General features: G+C 35.1%; 1 long non-coding RNA gene across 1 annotated transcript; it reads left to right on the forward strand.

Moving 5' to 3' along the window:
* Nucleotides 1–13,425: 13,425 nt before the first annotated feature.
* On the forward strand, nt 13,426–19,443 carry LOC146738302 (uncharacterized). Its single transcript, XR_014930339.1, has 2 exons — nt 13,426–13,623; nt 19,283–19,443. It is a non-coding gene; the product is annotated as an uncharacterized LOC146738302 (long non-coding RNA).
* The last annotated feature ends 3,935 nt before the right edge of the window (nt 19,444–23,378 follow it).

The following is a 23,378-nucleotide window of genomic DNA, read 5'->3' on the forward strand; positions in this document are numbered from 1 at the left end:
TCACGACGCTTTTAGTGACATTTTTACTGAAGGGGGCTTAGACCAGAGGATGTTTTACGGGGTCTGCTTGCCCTTTTTCTTCCGGTGGGGGGTTCGAATTTGAGGTGATAATCATATCCACTTTGATTTAAAGCTGTCTGGTAGGGTGGCGCGGCTAGATCAAAGTGTTTTTCGTCTGATGAAAAATATGACAATCGTTTGTTGATTCCTGCCGGTATATTCTTTGTGATGGAGGGTGGGTGGTTGCTCTCTCTATGTACGTATAGTGGGTGGCTGTTGGGTTTAATATATGGATTGTAAGAGCCGTCAGTTAGGTTGAATGTGACGTCCAGGAAGTTGACAATAATTTTCTTAGCTTCGATTGTGACTTTCAGATCGTGTAGTTTGAATATACGACAGATGGCTTTTTTAGTTTTTCAGTTTCTTTGGATGTGTTGTCTACAGCGGCTAAGCCATCATCTCTGTACAGGCCGATCATTTTTCCGCATATATGTAGCTGTGACAATAAAAAGCATCCAACTAATTCACACGTCTCTGCGCCGTCGAAACTTCCCATAGTTACGTCGAATGAGCTGGAGCTTTTCTTCTGCCAGTAGTGGCCATTATGTGATAACAGGGACATTTTTGAATGTAGAATAATATTTATTTCTTCTTCCGAAATATGGTCGTATGAAGTAGCGAAGTGTAACGCTTTGAGAACAAAATCTAGGTTAATGGATGGGTAGAATTCTACTATATCAAAACAGATAAAACGATCTTTCTCTTTGTGTTCCATGTTGTTGAACCATTCTATTACAGATGCGGTGTTTTTCCATTGGTTTGTTCTTGTTTCTGTAATAATTTTCTTATTGATTCTGTCTAAAATGTGTTTACTTACTTTGCCGATTTCTGGTTTGGTGGGGTTGATCAATCTGCACGCAGGATTATTTGCAAAGTTTGGTTTGTGGTCTTTCAAGGTGATGAAAGCCTCTGTATTTGCGGTGACGTCGACGCGGTCATCGATGTTTAATTTCACTGCAATATTCTTATCTTCTTGTCTAATTTTTCTGGCTGTATCTTCTGTGGTTTTTTTTGCAAGACTTAGTTATATTTTTCTCCAGTAGTTTGTTGTACGTAGTTGGTTCGTTTGATAGGTTAGATTTGGAACCGTTGTTTTTTTTTGGGTTTCATTTTTTTTTCAAACTTAATAAAATGTTCTTCGTGTAAAAAGGTGTTTGTATGCAAGGAATTTTCAACACAAAAACGATGAATTCGGCCGCATTTTGTTAGCTTAATGTTGTCCAAAAGGACTGTTTGGATATGAAAGTTCAGTATTGATTTCCGGATTTGTACCTTTCTTTAAAATCATAATCAACATGTCCCCATATAGTAAATATTTTTATTTAATTATCACTTTTTACGTCAGCTGACTGTAAGTACGCCAATCGTCTTATATTACTTGTAAACAGTTGCTTGGAGACTCGCCCTGGTCGTCAATACATTGTAGATATTTTTTCCTTCAATTACCATTTTTTCACTCAAACTTTTAATAGACTGTCCATTATTATGTTTCAGTTCGGTGTATCGATGTCATTCAATTCATTTCTGCATTACGGGATGACTCTTGTCTTTGGTTTAACATGCTTCGAACTTTGTCTGTGCTCATGTTATAACTAAACGCTAGACCAATTGCGGGGGTTGTATCTTCAGCTTTCTCATTCATAGTCAGTAATGCTATAATCACTAATACCATTCTTACACATAGGAGAAAAGTATTTGACTTGAAACCTACATACTGCTGAAATAGTTGCCTCCAATTACATATCAGGGGACACAAATGATGTATATTATTACATACGACATTATTTTCGGAATTAAACAGCGACAATTTTGTTCTCGTTTACCAGCAGTGTGAAGTAAGTCTGATTTGTTGCAAACATTTGACCAAGAAATTAGCTTCAGTCCAAATGTTTGTAATGTGTTTACAGTAAATGAAGCAAAATACTAAATATTATTTGCATAAATATTACGATTCTAAGTTTTGTTGTATTGAATGTTATAATACTAATTTTATACGAATGTAAAGCAACGTCAGGCCCAGTTCAAGGGTGAATCACGGCCTTCTAGTGTATGTTTACTACTACCATTGTTTTGTACAAGAGAAATTAAACATATTTGAAAAAGGCGACTATTTTCTATTTATTTTGAGAACAAGGTTGGTTGTATACCGCCATGATGCATGTTTTTTGGCGTTTAATTCAATGCTATTTAATTTTATTTACTTTAAATGATTTTATCTCATTTGTTATACCGTTTTAAACCAAACATAGATACAACACAACAAAGTAATCTTCCTGGCCCGAATTTCCTGGGCCCAACACCATAAAGTAACTGTTTCCAATCACATTTGCTTAGACACGACACTACAAAATAAACCTCCCCAAACGGAATTCCAGGGGTATAACCTCTCAAATCAAAATGATTAGGCATAACACAAAGTAAACATTCCTAAAAAACAATTATTACCTTGCCGCATCACTACTAAGTATACCTTCCCAAACCCGATTACAGTGGTAGAACCTCACAAATCCAAATGACTAGGCACAATATCACAAAGTAAGCCCTCACAAGAAATTTTGTTTTCGCCACAGCGGGCGCACAACTCATCCATTTCAAGATGGGCCTTCAATATTAATTTTATAGGATGCAGTATGTTATAATCCTATTTCCTCTGAATTTATTACCGTTCTAATATTCAACTCAAGTATCACATACTGCGTATATAATATTTCAATATACCCCTTACCGATATACCCCTTACTGATATAGTTCTTACCAATACATTCCTACATAATATACCCCTTACTGATATACCGCTTACTGATATAGCTCTTACCAATACATTCCTACATAATATACCCCTTACCGATATACCGCTTACTGATATAGTTCTTACCAATACATTCCTACATACTATACCCCTTACTGATATACCCCTTACTGAGATACCGCTTACTGAGATACCGCTTACTGATATACCGTTTACTAATATACTGACTAACTGATAAAGATTATCGTGTCTGACAGACATCGTGTGGATGACATTTTGTCACGTGCCCGTTACTTGAACTGCTTGTGCCAGCTTCAACCAAAGATACGTCGAAAAGCAAGTATTAACGCCTGCTCAGTCAATCTTTATTTGTCGATGCTCAGTTCTCTCACAAGAAGGGATTATGATAGATGCCAGCATGACCAAGTATTTCCAGAGATTTTGAGTGTTGTTTGTCCGTTGGTGGCGATTTTGCATGTCTCGACGTACACATGTTTGAACACCAGGTGGCTCTATAGGAATCCTAGACACATCATAAGGGTGGCCACTTTATTCCCTTTGGCTAATTATTCAAAATTTATTATTTAAAAAAAATATTATTTAAAATACGAAACTCATCTTTATTGTACTTTGACCAATTTTAACATGTTTAATAAGTTGCATTATAAAGAATTCACAATATCAATGTTACTATGGAAATAAGTTTGAGTACACCCCTCCCTTCGTTTTATTTACATCATGTTTTTATGTGTTTTTTCACGTGGATGGAATGATTTAAATAGCTCATAATACGTGTATCATAACCATATTTTTTCCCTTGGTGATATTAAAACTGCAAAGGTAACACTGTTTGGGTGTTAGTGATTGATGACCTGAGTATTCATTCGCCGTATAGTGTAGCACCCGCAAAATATGAACATGTCCACAGCTCGCCTCTCTGCCTCGTACATTCCACGAAATTCACAACGCTAAATCGTTGCAACTGAATTACTCATGTACTAAGTGTACAAATTTGCAAGATCAAAAATACCAGACCATTATACCCGAGTGAATGTATTTTTAGGGGATGAGGAAGCTGTTATTGTGATTGTTTATGAATTACAAGAGATAAACTAAACTTATACTGTAAACCGTCGTACTGGCGTTAAGGGGTCCCAAACCCTGTATTACCTCACACGCGTAATTGATAGTATCCTAATTGAAGAACAAACCAAAGTCCCTCTATCAATAAGAGAGGGACTGTGGACAAACTGAAATAATGCACATTTTCCCATTAGTGGCACCCTCTAGAGGCGATGGGACACTTCTGTGCCGTCAAAACAATAATCCGAATCATGACGTAGCAGTTTTTTTTCAATTGATGGACATAGATATCGGCAATATTGGAGTTGACGATAACATGTTTCTAAAGTCGTAGTTGAATGGATCATTTATTTGTGGATCTGACAAATATAAATAAGTATAAATTATTCAGAAACCGTGGTGGAAGAGCCTCACCAATTCTAAGATAGGTAGGTCAGGTGTGACTGATGTATAAGCAGGCATGCGTAGTTGGTTGTGGTTGTGTTTGTGTGTGAAGCATGCACACGTTTTAACCTGAGGATCCAAGACGTTTGAACACTTGATAGAATAAAACACCCAATTTTTTGTGTACTAGAAAACTGGGCTGAGGGACTACTGATGGTCACTCCGAGGGGTTCCTCGACTGTTGAACAGGCAGAAAATTGGTGTGTATTATTTAGTGATGATATTATTTGCGACGATATTGTTTTGTCCAATTACTGCATGTACTGCATTTTTGAAATCATTATAAAGCTTATAACCATCTGTGAAACCATCTGTACCCATTTCTGTCACGAGATGGCGCTAGTCCGTTAAATCTTGTTTTGCTGGAATCGTGCCTGCTCGCTAAGTGTGGTAGGGCAGTGTTCATACCCACGGGAGAGATATAGTCCCTTAATTCACTGCCTTGTATCACTTTGAGGAAATGTAAGCTTGGAGACATTCTTAATCAAATCCATGTGTTATCATTGACGCATGTATGTTTATTTCTATTCTAGTAGTCCAAACAGAAGTAATTTAACATAGCTTAAAGCACAAGTGCCAAGGCAGTGTGCGTGTTCTCACACGTGACCGGGGAGACCATGCACAACAGCCGGGTGCAGAACATTGACGCTCTCGAAAATACATTTGAAATTACCGAGATTGAACCGTGATCGCTGAGAGACAACATCTGTTGAACCCAATAGAATCCAACGAATCAATTGATCGAGGTGTGACTTTTTGGGTGACAACTCATGTCACTCTAGGCTATTCTGACCTGTATGTATTGCCCAAAGAAATATGCGAGACAGCGCGGTACTGTTAATACTACGTTTGAACGACATCCACTCATTAGGCGTGGATTACAGCTACAGCGACCTAACTGTTGCGGCTCTGAGTGAAACCTAGACTGTTGGTGGGTAAAAAGTCATTGCTTTGTAGCCTCCTCTGTTTCTGATTTATATTCACTTAACCGAAAACTTTTACCAATGTATCGTAAATAGGCGATTTTATTAGTTTGTCTGATGTAATTACTTGGGGTTTTTGTGTTGTCTCGGTATTGACAAAACTCTCATTGCATTCTTCCGGTAATAACTTATATGTAATAAACTACTTACCAAGTGCATTAGAACGATACCAATTACAATCCCACCTAATAGAAATATCACTTGTCTGAATAAATCCAGTTTCGATCCAGTTCTTTTTACTGTCATCTCCTTTATACTCATGGTTGTATGTCACAGTACACTGTATTGTAATCAGATCATGGATAACCAGGAATAAATATCCGGGAATGCAATGTTGTATCTTGACTAAAGCATGTCTCTGTCATCTGTTAGACTGTAGTTGACAACACACAATACTACAGGGAATACGTCAGTGTGATGTACACTGCAGGTTCATAGGTAATAGGATTACACACATATGCTACTCATTTCGAAAAAAATAAGGATTTGTGCGTACTAGAATGAATATTATTAGTAAAATGTGCGTGTCGCGTGCTTAAGATGTGACTGTATCTCGTTTAGGTTAGATTTGCTTCACTTTCAAAGTATTTCTGTAGTCAACCAACCACTTTGATGCAGTATATGCTCTTTGATATGCAAGTGAAAATAAAATTATTAAATAGATTAAATTTGACAGAAATATATTGAACCAAAATTATAACATTATTATATTTATAACATTAGAAACTTGATATACGGTAAAACAACTTAAATTATGGTGAGATACTTAAAAAAACAAACAACTTAATTGACAATCTAAATCGTATTAGATATATGTTTGGGCAAACACATTTTATAGCAAACTTGCATAGAACGATATTCAAGAACATTAACTGAGTGTAGAAAAAACTATCCTTACTCATTTCAATGGCCAGATATATTGCAGCAACACATTCAGCATTCAATGTTTCTATTCCAACTCGACTACAGCAAATTCAATTTGCCGATACAGGTTCATATTAGTAGACAGCTCCACCATGTAACGAGCTTTGGTAATTTATAATTGTTGTGTTTTATCAACGCCAATTATTCAGAGTGATTAAAATAGTATTAAGTTATTTGGATTTATGTTTCTTATGTGTTGGAATTCATGTTACATGGAAGAGAACAACTTGAGAATTTTTTATACACCAGTTTGGTCACTGTGATGATAAATAAATTCCTATTGAATTTACAGTCAGTTACATACTTACGATTCAAATAAATCAGCAGCACCTTGCATCTGATCTGCTGTGATTTTATTCATTTGTTGAACACTCCTAATGACATTCAACTGTGAACATTTCAATGTACTGGGTCTATCACAGACAAGCACCGTCTTACCCATGGAATTTGCATTCATATATTCACACTTATTAGACCATGGTTCATAAATTATCACCTAACAATTACTTGACTCGTTTTGTCTTTACGACTTGTACAATGAAATTGATCATTTCTCTAATGAATACTGTGACCTCTTCATTTTCATCCCAGGCTGCGTAAAAAGACACAGAATATGTATCAATTTTTCCCAGTTTCGTGTTTTCCATGACTGCCATGAAGAATAACATGCACAATAACAACATGCACAAACTTTTCTTTTTCGATATTTATATTTTGTAGCATCATCCTGTATAAAATTTAATATATATAAATTTTGTGTAGATAACTGAAATCACTCTTTTTGTTATAGACGAATATTATTATCAGCATAAAGTTTAGGTATTAAAAGTAAAATTGTTTTCACTTCCATTTATATATAACATTCAGCTATAATAATAATTCACTATATTTAGGACTGTTTTCAAACCTGTAGATATATTACTCTAAAACATGACATCTGCCACGCATTGTGTCACCACCATCTATACTCACCAAATATTTTCTCAAGACATATCATATAAGTATATTATATTAGGCAACTCACCCGTGGAATAGCCTGTGTAAAAGGAGACAGTGTCATGAAATGATTGGTGTATTTTGACTAATATGTCATGTCATGGCATTGAACATTCAATGTCAAGTTCTTCAGAAGAAAGAACATCACAGTATAACCAGATTTATAGCTTCTACAATCGCAGTGCCTATTGTGTGATGGTGATAAATCTGAAGTTTTCTCACCTTGTTGTCATGATTGATGGTAGTCCTAACGAACCATTTCCAATATCAAAAAGAGTTTCAGTATATTATTTTCAGCATATATTTTCAACTCAACCATTATAGTTATCCACTCCATTCCAAATCGATTATATATACTGTATTGTAATGAATCGACACGTTTAGAGTTGCATGGCTGTAGATGGGGAAATTTACTCGTTATTCTTAGATGCATCGTCATGTGATATTCAAAGATTGGTTGTATACATTTTCGGTTTTATCGAAGCTGTTTAATATTGAGATTCACGCGTGTCAAACGTTTACTGTGTTTAGTCACTATTCAAATTTACGGATCAACGTACATTACACCACATACATTTCAAAACACTCAAAACTACAATAATTAAATTTCCTATATATGATGGAAGTTCAGTGTAATAATTGTCTTTATTACATATGTACTGCAGTTTATTTTGATTCGTCCCTGATATCAAAATCGGTATTTCCACACCTCGTATGCAAATGAGTCTGAGAGCAAACAAAGTAGTCCCCCCAGGAGTACTGTTTTTTCGAAACATAGCAGAAATAAATAATATTAAGTAGTACGATATTTTTTTCTTAGGATACATGAATATACTTGCCTAGTGAAATGAAATTTGAACAAGAGTAATGGTAGTTTTAGGCAGTCACTTATTTTGACAAAAAAAAATTGCATATCACCCATACAATAATGTTTTCGGTATTTTCACGGTCGATATGCAAATGAACATGGCATTTCCATTGGCTACCGAACTATTTTTATTTTGTAAACACATTTTCGTCTGCTATTTTTGTCCGGTTCAAATCGTTCAGCAACATTTTTAGCATTTTAGGTGTACATCTCGTGGAATACTACGATTGAGAGAACTTAATGTATGTTGACCACCTGGAAACTGAGTTTTATAAACCTTGAAAGGCTCTTGGAAGATCCAACCGCCGTAAAATCAGCCGCTATCATGAACATCGAGATACCAGCCCGGGGGGTCACTCTATATGCTGTTACTACCCAATGAGCGTTCCAAATTTAGCGGGAAAGCAGGGTGTTTTTCACTTTCTAAAGCGGGCCCGCGCGGGAAGCAAATAGGCCCCCTTTAAAATGCTAATGTCTGCAATAGGCCCCCAGAAATAAACTCACAGGGTTGCTGCGCCCGCTGTAGGCCCCCTCTTGCAACAATCACTCCCATTCACCGCGCTAGGCCCCGAATTGGCGGACCCATAGCCCTGACTAGGTCGCAAACGTCCGCCTGAACTTTTCCACCGGGACTTCCCCGCCACTTACAACAGGAGCATACGGCGGCTTATTGTAATCGAAGAAACGAAACGGAACGGGATAACACACATAATAAAAATTAAACTATATTCAGTGAAAATGGGTTTTATACGCTCAATATTTACAAAATTTTGCTGAATATAATATTTAAGCAATAAACCACCACCTGGGACGAAACTTTACCAGTATTTTTATTTATTTATTTGTAATTAGGAGCTGCAATAAAATTATTGGAAAAAGCACATACTGTATAAATGAAAAAGGAAACTTTTGCACTTAAAGTAAATACAGAAAATAAATCTAACTTATATAATTTCTTCTATAATGCATGACATCAATAAGAAATCTGTTCACAAATCTATCAATATATTTACCTTTCAGTCGTGTATTTAACACCCTAAAACATTTTTTTAAAACAACGGGATTTTAATTATTAAAAGGTTTGTTTCGCTAATTACAGATAATCAGAAATCTGCAATCACGCGACGAGACAAGGGTCTTACAGATACAATAATCAAAACTATCGAACACAACTTGAGCAGCATTTTTACGTTTCAGTCGTGTATAAAACAATTATCTATAATTAGCGAAACTAACCATTCACTAATTAAAATCCCGTTATTTTCGGCAAATGTTTTATCTAGTTATATACACTACTGAAAGGTAAATGTACTGCTCAAGTGTCGTCCGACAGTTGTGTATATGGTACGTGTCAGACCCTTGTTTCGCTGATTACAGATTTTCGATTATCTGTAATTAGCGAAACGAGCCATATGCGTATTAAATGCTATTATTTTCGGCAAATATGTTGTAAATATTGTGCGTATAAAACCCATTTTCACTGATTACAGTTTAATTTTCATTATGTGTGTTATCCCGTTTAGTTTCGTCGATTACAATAAACCGCATACAGAAAGTCATTCCCGAGTCATCCACACTTTCGAAACTCCTTTCACGCCTCTGCCTCATTCGCATTGAGCTCCTGCTTTTTTCTGGGTTTTCTGCCCTGTATTCATGCCAAAGTCACTCGGAGCTGAACATAAAATTGTGTAATGGTATCTGACGGAATAAGAATCCTGGCAAAGTTGTGTGCATTGTGTATTAAACTATCAAATAAATGATCATATTCACAATCATGTCATCAATGGTTCTCATCTTTCTTCATCAAACAACGAATGACACCAGCAGGAGTTGCATACAAATTAACTTGTTTGAGATGACCACACTCCACTTGAGTGCAAAAAATGGCAGAGAATCCTCGCAATAGCGAGTAGGATGTTCTCAGTATATGTCTGAAATAGGGGGTGTATTTTTATTCTTTATGGACTGGATACGGCTTTTGCAGCCCGAGGTCGTGCGGCGGAAGCGCCCGAGTTTCCACGGGCGCGTAAGCCGTACGATCGAATTTAGGGGGTGCCGGGCGCCCCCTCCAGCCCGCTAAATAAATGAAAAATCAATTGACAAACCCAACCCACGTCAATAGGAGCGTCACCCCATACCGGATGTAGTAGACTTTTATTGGGCAAAACAGAAAAAGCTTGATAAAAATATTAATAATGATTAATGACTAACAATTTTTACATGTTGCAGCCCTTGCAACACTCTGTCTAAAAATTATGATAACACTAATGTCAACATTAATTACGTCACGCGACTGCTAAATAAACAAAATCGATTGTTCTGCTATTTTTACTGTTACTAGAAAACGAAAACAGTTAGCTAACACATTTTTATGAGAAAAGGAAGACTACAATGTTCTTAACAATAATGTAAAAGAGATAGTTTCTGAATTGTTCTTTTACAAAGTGGTGGAGAAGAATTCTGTAATAAATTAGAGTGCTCTGTTTTCACAGGTAAATTAGTGATAAAATATTACTGATACTTGAAAAAGATTTTATATTTTCAACTCAACCATTATAGTTATCCACCCCATTTAAAATCGATTATATATACTGTATTGTAATGAATCGACACGTTTAGAGCTGCATGGCTGTAGATAGGGGAAATTTACCTCTGTGTTTATACTATTGTAGTTATTCATGGATGCATCGTCATGTGATATTCAAAGATTGGTTGTATACATTTTTGGTTTTATCAAAACTGATTAATATTCAGATTCACGCGTGTCAAATATGTACTGTGTTTAGTCATTATTCAGATCCACGGATCAGCGTACATTACACCACATACATTTCATAAACACTCAAAACTACAAAAAACACATATCCCATATATGATGGCAGTTCCGTGTAAAAATGTTCTATACTTCATACTATGTAATAACTCTGGCAATCATATCAGATAGAACTTTTGACATTATAACAGAGTATCTTATGGTGTTGGCGTTTAAGGAAAGATTTCTTGAACATTTGAAAATTATAATAATTAGAATATTTTTAAAAAATCTGATGCCAGCTAAAACGCGCGTGTGATAAATACTGTATATATGTGAATTTAAGGGGTGCCAGACAAAATAAATGAAAAATCAATTGACAAACCCAACCCACGTCAATAGGAGCGTCACCCCATACCGGATTTCTGGATCCGCCAGTGTATTTGAGTCATGATTTTAAATTTTGTTAACTTCAACTTCTCCACGCACAGATTTTCTTTTTCACGTTTTGTGACGATTTCTCGAACTATGAAACTGTCGTTGTTTGAGCCGACTAAAAAATTATTAATTATGATACCAGCACGACAACAATGTAGCGATGACCTTAAAATTAATTACCGAAAAATACTTTATTTTAATTCAAATTAATTGTCGATGGGTCGAATGTAAAACATGGGGAAAAATGTGAATTCGCTGGAATTTTCATGTGTCATCCCTTCAGGAAAAATAAATTATTTTACAGTATATTTATTAATCGCAATGGTTATGTCTTGCATATTATGTGTCGATTTAATTAAACATGTATTAATGCACTGTTGTATCTTGACTAAAGCAAGTCTTATCTCTTATACATTATCAACAAATATTGTACACACAATACTATTTGCACATATCCAAAGGAGATATTTACAGTGTGTAATAAACTTCTTATTTGGATAGTGTGAAGACACCGTATAATACTATTTCAGTCAACAACCAACCAATGATCAGACGTGTAGTTCACGATAGAATAACTCTTTATTAATACCGGGTTAATTAAAGCATCGTCTCGCAATAATTATAGCATTAGACAACCTAAATACAAGATTACTTGCCCTTAAATAGGCCATGGCTCGTAAATCATAAGGAGGTTGGCTTTCATTCGGGAGAGCCAATGATATATTTCTAAATAGTATATTCTAACTGTCCATTGCCATACATGGCTTTGTGACTTCAAGTAAACCCTGGTTAATCAACTTGACTCTTATGAGAGATTCATGATTTTCTGTACGAAGTCCAAGTATTCTGAAATAAACAGAACCCCATACGTTTCCTGGCCTTTATCCTCTGGGAGTGTCAAGTTCCTCTCATTAAACTGTGTGTGACAAACGCCCACGCATGGACTTGAACTTAACACTATTCAGCCATGACAAATATGACACAGTGTAATATGTATTGTAGGTATTAGAATTGTACACATGCTACTGTACTACGGTAACATTAAAGGATTTGTGCGTACTAACATAAATATTAATGGTATAATGTGCGTGTCGAGTGGTTAGGATTATCATTTGGGTAGGATTTCGCTACTTTCAAAGTTTTGATGTGAACTACACACAAAATCACAAACAATGTATTTAATATAGAAAACTGGAGTCGTATAATAGCATCGTTTTCTGTACCAGGAGTATGACTAGTGTTTCATCACTGGCAGTTTTGTGTGGAGATAATTCAAGTAGTCGATATGGCAACATCACTGATAAATCGGGCAAGTTCATTTTCCTCAAGTACAGGTAACAGGTTGCCGCACTCACAATCTGCTACACGACAATTGAGCCTTCGTTTGAAAACAAACACACGGTTCAATGCTTGATGTCAAATAATTGAACAAGTGGTGGTAACACAAGAAAATAAATGTCTCGACAACAATTTGCGACTAAATACCTGTCCTTTAATTAATGTAATTAAGTATTTCAATATTCAGATTAGTTGCACGCGAAAGCGAAAACGATGACTCTGGCTCCAATGAGTGTAATTTTCGTGGGATTCAAACTCTTGGCGCTTGTATTAGGCGGTTTTTATCACGCCGTATATGCGACCACATCGCAGTTTTATTGTGATATTGTGAGTGTCAAATGGTGTATTCTTCGCTGGTCAAGCCATCACCCAGTTTCATCTATATTCAGCCATGTTTCAACAAAGTGCTTGACCCCCGGCGTGACTATATGATTGTTCTGTTAAACTTTTATTACCATTATATTGACACGTGATTAGTTCCACCTTATTGGCAATGTCTTAAGTATCTTTATTGCAATTCGTCTTTACCGAAAAAACGACACTAATTGAAGAGCATTTATCTTGTAACGTCACCAATTCGTGGCTTCTGGTATCACACGTTTGTTAGGAGTTCAAATGACCCTTACGTTCAAAAGTCTCCCCTGTATATTTTTTTATATCTTAATTACTCACTAATTTATGACTCTTACATTCATATTTTAGCAGGAAGTTGTTTAACTTTATATTATCAACAGATACTGTTGGCGTTTCCTTATTTTTGCGAGACTATTTATTATTAATAACTCTTTTTCGTCGGAAACCCCGTTCTACTTCTTCAAACGTGCGAAAAAACCCGTCGATAATTGACTACTAGCCTGAGGAGTATGAAAATGGCATCATGGGAAAACTTTAAATTTGTCTACCGGAAATCAATGGCCGTTCTGTTGCTCTTGAACCGTCCCACGAATCTTCCACATAGATTGCTATTTTACATCACTGCGACTAAAAGGTGGGTAGTTATTGCATTCGATTTGTTAACAAACATGTACAAATACTAAATAATGGGAGGTGGGTGTTTCATGATTGTAATCGCTTCGTGGACAGTTGTCGCTGACGCTGGTTTCAGTGCCAGAGACAGAGTGCTCGTTTACTAGTGCAGTGCAGTGATGTGATGGTGTGAGCTGCAGTCCGGGTGCTATGAATTGGGAGATACAATGTAATCAGCAATCATAGCTAGCATATAAATTGTTCATGTTGCTTCTAAAATATGCCCGTACTATTCGAAAATATTGGGTACGTTCAGTGAAGTGAGTGACTCAGGCCGACAAACAGCTTGTCGCAGTTTAGTCGGTCGCCACTTATCCTGATCATGGAGGTAAAAAACATCCGTGTTCTGATAGACAATCTGCATGGTGCCGTCTCCAGTGTTTTTGTAATTTTGGTAATGCGTTTTGAGAAATCTGATTTTTTAAAATATGCCTGTGCGTTGTACAGCTCCGAACACGATAGCTGCAGTTCTGTAGCTCGCTTGGTTTCGCTGTCTGTTATTTTGTTCGTCGTGGTGTTAACGCGAAACCAGGGAGCTACAGTTCCATCCTATGCGAGTTACCATATTTTACTGACCTGAAATCAGGTCGGGCCGTAACAGCCGTTTTTTTCATTATTTTCGCCTCAAGTTTCTACTTTTCTACTGTCGATGGGTCTCGAAACTATTTCAATTATTTTGAGGGCGATGGTCCGAAATTGGTCGTTTTCACGACGAAAACTGCGTGAAATGGGAAAACTGTGGCGCCTTGTGACGTCACGATAACTTATTCAAGATGGCGGCAAACGAGGGGATTTCGCTCTAGTTTTCCGCGGTTTTAATGTAATTATTGATCCGGTGGTGACAATATATAGTGTGTGTGCTAATTTGCATATCTGAATATTATTTGCCTATATTAATGTTTGTGGAAAAAGTCGTATCTGCTGTTTCTATGTTGATCTTCTCCAAACTTGGTATGGTTAGTGTACTTATGGTTCCGGTTCTGACAACATATTGTGTGTGCTAATTTGCATACGTTTGCATATATTAATGCTTATAGACCAAATTGTGTCTGGCATTTCTATGCTGACTTTTTGACTCCCGTGTGCGAAGCACAAAAGTGAGTCTTTGCAGTTACCCTGTCTGTCTGTATGTCACTTTTTTTTGTTCCACCGTTATCTCAAGAACCACTAATCAAATTTTGGTGAAACTTGGTACATGTGAATATTAATTACCTAATTTGCATGATAATTAGCTGATTTTAAGCTGTTCTATGACTGTTCCACTGATTTTTGAAGAACCACTCATTGGATCATTGGATGATCTGAACTAATACGCAGATTTGATTAGTTTTGGGTAAAAATCTGTTAATATTATTAATTACCTAATTTACATAATGATTAATCAATTTTCGGCTTTACCACTGATATCTCAAGTACTAATCATAACATTTCAATAAAACTTGGTACATAGGTGTTATAATGACACTGCACATACCCGATAGTTTTTAGGGTAATATCAGTACATATTAATTACCTAATTTGCATAATTAATTAATTTTCAGCTTTTGATATTTCGAGTAGTAATGATCACGTTTCAATGAAACTTGGTACATAGTTACTTGAGAACTGTGCAGAGACCGAATTAGTTTTTCGGTAAATATTTGTGCATATTAATCACCTTATTAGCATAATTGGTTAATTTTCAGCTTTTCACCTGATATCTCAAGTACTAATCATCACATTTCAATGAGACTTGCGACAGATATTCTAGGACTATGCAGATACCTGATTAATTTTGGGATAAATAAGTGTGCCTATTAATTACCTAATTTGCATAATTAGTTAATTTGTTGCTGTTCTATGATGTCTAAAAACCACTCATTGGATTTCAATGAAACTTTTAAAGAGTACCCATCACATTTCAATGAACCTAAGACTATGCACCATATTAGTTTTTGGTAAATATTTATGCTTCTTAATCACCTAATTAACATAATTAATACTGATATCTCAAGTATTGATCATCACATTTGAATAAATCTTGGTACATAAATGCTCTAGGACAATAGACAGTCTGATTAATTTTGGGTTAAAATCTGTTCATATTAATTCTCTAATTAGCATAATAATTAATATTTTTTTGGTTCTAATCACTTTTCAATGAAACTTGGTACATTGTGCAGACTTTATTAGTTTTACACTTAAAGCTGTTCATATTAGTTACCTTATTTGCATAATTAGTTTTCAGCTATTCCATCAATATCTCAAGTATAAGTAATTTTGAATTAATTTTTAATGTGTCTCCAAAACTCTCAGCACACAGGAGTTCTTTCTAAGCTTTCTTTGATTCCAAACTGTATTGACTGTCATGCTTATTTTTAAAACTGTTGCTCTCAATTTACAAATTCTCTCCATTCACACTAAAGCTTTTCAGTGTTTAACTTTAATTGCAAGAACAAAGAGTTCACAAATTTCTAGCAACTACATACAGATGTGTTCAGTGTAATTAACCAGATTTAAAAATAGCATACACTGCCTTATAGTCACTGTAATATCTGTGTAAGGTACCCAAAGCTGTAACTGCCAGTGAATGATTCCAATTTTCCATGAACAGCTTGCGAATCAACCATCTCTGATGGTTTTCTTGTTTTATTTACATATTAAGACATTTGAACAAAGTGAATAAATAGCATTTTATCTAATTGGAAACTGTACATGTATAACTAACCGGATGCAACACATACATGTGCGATCAGAAGGGGATTTAAATTTTGAGCAGTCTGTATGAAAAGGGGGGATGATTTTTAGCATCGCAGTCGACTTTGTCGAGCGGAGCTTATCATACGAGTGATTGTCCGTCTTCGTCCATGTTTTACTTTTTCGACTTCTTCTTGAAAACTACAAGCCTGAATGTGTTGATACTTGGTGTATATGTACCTTGGGTAGATCCCTCTCAGATTTGTTCATTTTGTATTGATATCTTCAATTTTCTAATTTTGATGAATAATTTTGCCATTTTTGGTAAAAAGTGATATTTTCGACTTCTTGTTAAAAACCACAAGTCTAATTGCTTTGATATTACATATATAGGTACTACATATGGACCTCTCTCTACATGTGGATTTGTTCATTTTGTAATGATATCTTTAATTCTCTAACTTTGGTGAATATTTTTATCATTTTTACTAAAAGTGATATTTTCGACTTCTTGTTAAAAACCACAATCATGTATGGTGAAAAATTATATTTTTGAATTCTTGTTGAAAACAAGTCCCATTGCATCGATACTTTGCATATTGTTCATTTTCTAATGATATCTTCTGTTCTTTAATTGAAATGTGCATTGCTAACAGCGGAGCTATCTCAACCAAAAGGCTGCTTGTTAAAAACTTCTATCTGAAAAGGGGTTTAGTTTTCTCACTTACAAATGTATTACTACAGCTGCTAACAATATTGTATAATTTTATCTTACCACTTTGTTGTAAATTCATATTTTACCCCATTTATGCATTTTATCGTTTTTTCGGACTGCTATGTTTTTAGTCCCCGTTCGGATGAAGTCCGAAAGCGGGGACTTATAATTCGGTCTCCGTATGTGCGTCCGTGTGTCCAGAGTCATATTTCAGAATCCTGTGGACTGATCCCGTTCATTCTTTGTATGTGCCTAGTACCTTATGTGGGGCATATGCATATGCCGTGGTTTCGTGATTCGATTCAAAAATGGCCAACTGGCAGCCATCTTGTTTTCTGAAAATGTTGTATTTTGGACATGCTTTGTCAGTTGTCATTCAAACTTGGTACATAGATTATACATATTAGGATACATGTCCATGACGATTTATTTCGCAATTGGATCAAAGATTGTCGACTGGCAGGCATCTTGTTTTTTTATGCTGTATCTTGGACGTGCTCTGTCAGTTTTCATTCAAATTTCGCACATACATGTACTTTATACATGTTAGGATGTATTGTCCATGACAATTTGTTTCAAAATCTGGTAAAGGATGGCCGATTGACAGCCATCTGACTTTTTGGCCTTACTACTATATTTCCACAATTTATGTACCATTTTCATTCGTATTTGGCATACATCATACATATCAGTGTGTTTCATAATCAGATCATAGATGGCCGAATAACGACTGTTTTCATTTTTGGCCATATTACTACTTCACGGAACACGTGTTTTGATGTAAAATAAACAATCTGTTGTATACGCCACTTGGAATTCAATTTTCAAGGACACGCTCGCGACAACCCCTCTGCTTTAATATGACGAGCACAAAGAGAACTTTGAAACATTTAACGGGGACTGTGTCATTTTCAATGACTTATTTTTAATTGTAATTTTATCATATTATTTCGTAGTCATTTTATTTTATACCCTATTTATGAATTTCTTTATTGTGTTCTTGTCATTTTTGCAAAGGATTGTTCAATTTTATGTAAAATTTTCTATCTATATGCTGTGCATGAAAAACCATTTATGGATGTACTGTTTTAAATGACAAATTACAATTACAAATTTTGACCTCAAAACAAATCGATTTGTCCATGGTGTCAGCGATTATTTCCCCCAGCACATTCATCATCCCTATCCAACCACATCTGGTGTTACTGGTAACTTCACTGTCCCTTGCATGTGTTTAACCATTACACAGCATAATTTTCAATACGCCACTATTAAACATCTGAACTCTGCCCCCCCCCAACCCTAAAAAGCATGGGCAGTAGAAGCATTTTCAAACAAGAGCTGAAGAAAATGCTTCTCAGTCAGTGATATTTATCTATGTACATAGAGCATATTCATTTTAAAAGTAAAAGTATGCAAATTTGAATACTCTTATTAAATCATTTTAATATCATTCATTCATTGTGATGATTGATTATACTATTTACTGGTTGATCTCATTTATTTAATTCATTACTTTTGTTTGTTTACTGTGACTTTTATGACGACTTAATTTTTTTTATTTAATATTAAGGGCTATGGACTAGACTAGTCCAAATGGACTATTTCCTTGGTCCCCACCAGTATTATACAATTTTGTCCCGTACATGAACATGTAAATATTTTGTTTGTATACTGGTGAAATAAATAAATATAAATATAAATCTAGAACCAGTGATCATATTCAGACAAAACTCGGCAATCGGATAGTATGGGACAAACGAAGGGTTTTGTTACAAATCTGTGCATACTTAATCAGGAAAATTTGCATTATAATGAATTCTTCTGGTGCTAATATCTCAAAACAAAATCGTCACATACAACCCAGAACACTAAAAAATATATTTCTAATAACCGGATGAAATCACAGATAATTTAAGGCACTTATATAAGATCTAACTAGTTGTTGGTGTCAATCTGTGCATAATTAATTCACTTTAACTTATAACTTTTTTGTATGAATAAATTCTTGTTCCAATTGTACCTTGATAACTAATCTTAACATTTAAGTAGTAGATATGCAGTAACCGTATGTCAACAAGCTATTCTGATATCTGCATTAGGAGCATATATATTGCACGTCTTATATTATATATTTACTTCTCAAGAAAGCTGGCACAAAATAAAATGTTGTAGTACATTTCTGTACGGTTTAAATTAAGGTTTATTGTACTTTTCTTTTTATTCACAGGATAAATGCAGTACACCAATTAACTAAAGAGTTGTAATGAAGACCAGATTGGTGGAAATTTGTCAGACCCTCCTGAACCTTGCATACATGCAACCTGATATTATTGTTTTGTTTTGCAAATGTGTGTTTAATATTAACTTGAATAAATGATTCTCAAATGATACACTTTAGGTGTTTGTTTTGTTTCCCCGTCTACTTCACGAATAGTTCAATAATTTATAAAACATGATGTTCAAAAGTTCCCTCAATGAATGTCTACTAATATTAATTAAAAATAAATGCAAGTTCAAAAGTATCCTATTTACATTCAAAAGTATACTCGTAATATCGTAATGTTATTTTTTAAGAAGATTTCAATAAATGTCTACTAATATTAATTATAAATAAATGGAAGTTCAAAAGTATCCTATTTACATTCAAAAGTATACTGGTAATATCTTAGTTAGGTAATAAAAGATTTCAATAAATGTCTACTAATATTAGTCATAAATAAGTTTACATTGAAATTCTTATTTTTCAACGAAGTTAAAAAGCATCAGTTTTTTGGCGTTCTAAAACCTCGTAATATCGCAAGTTTAACAAATCTTAGAAATGGTATTGAGACCAGAAATAAAAATCTTGTACTGAAGCTCAAAAAATTACAGTTGTACCAAATATGTCAAAACTCAAGATTGTTCTAGTTAGCTCATTGATATACTTAAAATAAAATATTCATATATGTTTTTCATGCATAGTTTATCTCTAGAAAATGGGGGAAACATTTATCATTCACCATTTTTCATGAAATTAAACAATCATTAGTATTCTAATTTGCATATTCAGATAATTACCACTAGTAATACGGATGCAGACTGCATCAATGTATGTGCCTGTCATATTTCGTCCAAATCTGTCGAGTTGTTGAGATAATCCATATTTAGTAATGTGCAAATGAGGCAATTTACATATGCAAATTATCTCTAAAAGTAGGGGCCATAGAAATGATGTCAATGTATATCCCTACCAAATTTAGTTCAAATCTGTTGAGTGTTGATGAATGAATCCAAACTTAGTGAAAAAATGCAAATTGGCTAATTTACATATGTAAATTACCCGATAGTAATATTGCCTGCAAATAACATCAATGAGCACCCGTATCAAATTTGGTTCAAATCCGTTGAGTTTTCATGAGATAATCCCAATTTATTAAAGAATGAATATGGAAATTGTCTAATTTACATATTTAACATTAACAGATTTTGTATAAGTATTCTTATTTCTTTTCAAATGTCTTCAAATTTCATTTATCTTCCTTTTAGACAACCTCAGAAAGTGAAGTTTATGTGTAAAACGCCTGCATTTGTGGTGAGCAGGCAGTAACATGAATTAAATATGCTATCAGACAGTACCTATGCAGTACCACCTAAGCTTCTGTTCATTGGGACATGGGACCTTTTTGAACGCAAGGACTGTTTGAACTCCTAACACGTTTCCTAAACGTTTCTTCTGAAATGGCTAAACGTTTTCGATATTTTTGTCAAATAATTTGTCGAACATTTTCATGATCACCCAAAGGAACATTCTTTTGTCATATAAATTATCATTTGAATTATAAACAATCCATTTAAAAACATTTCATTAAATAATTATTCAATTTGGTGTCGTATTGCCAAGATTGTAGCTATAAAAAAGTACCGCCCATGTTTCTACAAATAGTATATTGGTACCAGTGATGCATTATTACATAATGTTTCTTGATTAATGTTGTAATTGTATATTTGTTTTTTGACAATTCCGTATCATATCCGTCAAGGTGTTTTTATGTGTCAAATCTGATAAATTAATCGTATCATAAGCATGCAACAATGTCGGAATGAATACCGAATGCTAGTACGATAACAGCTGGCAATACAAATTAAAACACTCTTAATTTCATATGAAATTCTGCTTACAGCTCCAAGGGGATTTGGATTATAACATGATCTAAATCCTGTAAATCAAACAATAAATTCATGAACACAGTAGTGGACTGAATTATTCTTCATGTAAATATATTTACTTTCTTGCACGACATAAATTGGTGACAAGTTTCATTATGGAATTATATTACTATTTTTATGTTTATATTATATGTGCTTGGTCAGTCTACCAGGTTATGTTTAATTCCATTTTCATCATGTTAATACTGATATAGCTGTGTGTGTTCTAGCCGTGTGTTTGATTTAATAATTCATAATGTCAGATGTATTGAATGAGAGCGGAGATTTTCGTTTGAAATTTCAATTACTACACGAGTTCAAGAAATATGATATTTTTGGTTCAACTCACTGAAAATCAACTGCATACAGACAAATACGGGACAGACAAATACTAGGTATCTACACTAAATAAGGACACTACAAAATATCACGCCTTGAATCTTCTAGAATATATGATTAAATCTATTGCAGTTTTCCTTACTAGTGTAGAAAACGTTTAAAATATCACACTGTCACAGTGTAAGACTTGCTTATTGCATTGAGAGGGCCTCCAATTTGACCATTAGCTTCCGCACGCAATCTCAATACTTCAAGTTCATACTGTCTTATTTTCTCCATTGTCTCATGTTTCAACTTTTCAACCTCACATTCTCTGCCTCTTTCTTCACGTTCAATTATTACGTTTGGCTGCTCTATCATCCCTCTCCTCACGCTCTGCTCTCACAAATTGAGACAACTCTTCCCCCTCATACCCCAAGACTCTACCTAACGCTTTATATTCATTAACAACACTCATGCTGAAAAGGTGTAGTTCAAGTTCCAGTAGTATTAAATACAGCAATGAACAATCTGGTCTGGGGGTTCTTTCACTGCCAGAATGGGGTAGACAAGACAATAGTACTGGAAATGAAATACACATACACCAAAATATCGAGTTAAACCTCCTGGCTTTAATACCTCTCAAAATAATTACAAGAAATAAAGCACAGAAAAATGAGTAAAATCACTAAAATAGGAGATTGCTTAGGGAAGTGTGCATTGGTGATAACTCACAGTTCCAGATGTATTGATGGACGTCAATGGCTTCTGCAACACAGCAACGAAGAAATACAGGAGTCTGGCTTGCAGAGGAACGCTGGTATTCTGGAGGGCACCGCTGAAAGCAGGAGATAGCAGAGCAGTTCATACAAGTCTCACAGTATGATGGTTGTAGCCTGTATCACTTGTCAAACAATGTTGTAGCAGAACACACAGGAAAGCAAGTTGAAATGACGGACACCAAGTTGAAATGATCGACCCAAACTGTTTTTAGTCTGTCCAATTTATAGGCAGTGACACCACCTGGGTTTCCACATGAGCCAATCAGAATGTAATCACGTAGTCACGTAGGCAACTCAGTAAATCATAAACATCCTTTGTTATTCAAATAACAGCACACCTGGTAGATTCCAATTCTCCTTCCAAAGTTGTAAACATCCTTTGTTATGTAAATTACCATGCACACTTTGGGTTTGAAGTAATATGACAAAACATGAAATAAAGGATGCTGACAATTTGCAATGTGTGTAGTTGCCCGACGATCTACCAATTTACTGTGTTATTTTGCTACAGATTTACAATATTTGTCAGAAAAAAATTATCATCATTGCTGTTTTTTGGCTTCATCTTTTTTCATCACTCTTTTGACACGTGGCCGTGGACACCACTTCTGCCCAATCACTTGTGTCCAATCTTGCCACATAACACTTCACTCCCGTTTTTAAAGAAGACTGATAAGCCCGTTCTGCTCTGTTTGCGTGACAATCATCACGCCATGTTGCACGGGCAAGTGTTCCCGTTGCTGGCTGCATGTTTTATTCGTAGCTCTTTAATGATACGTTGAATGTTTAAAATGTTTGCTGCTTCTCTCTACGAGTAATGACTGCAACAACAGTGTTGAACTGAGGGAGAACCTCGGCGTATGCATCCTTGTTTTATTCTGGCATCTGGTTATTTGGTTATTTTGCCAATTTTTTACAGACGCATATGCCAATGGAATATCACCTCCAAAATATCATACTTCGCTGCATTCTTCTTTAAATCCCTGTTAATCCTAGCCATTCATTATTGGTGCCATTGTTACAGGTAAGCAATGTATT

Source organism: Saccoglossus kowalevskii, chromosome 9, assembly GCF_978046115.1.
Source record: "Saccoglossus kowalevskii chromosome 9, keSacKowa6.1, whole genome shotgun sequence".
Classification (NCBI taxonomy): domain Eukaryota; kingdom Metazoa; phylum Hemichordata; class Enteropneusta; family Harrimaniidae; genus Saccoglossus; species Saccoglossus kowalevskii.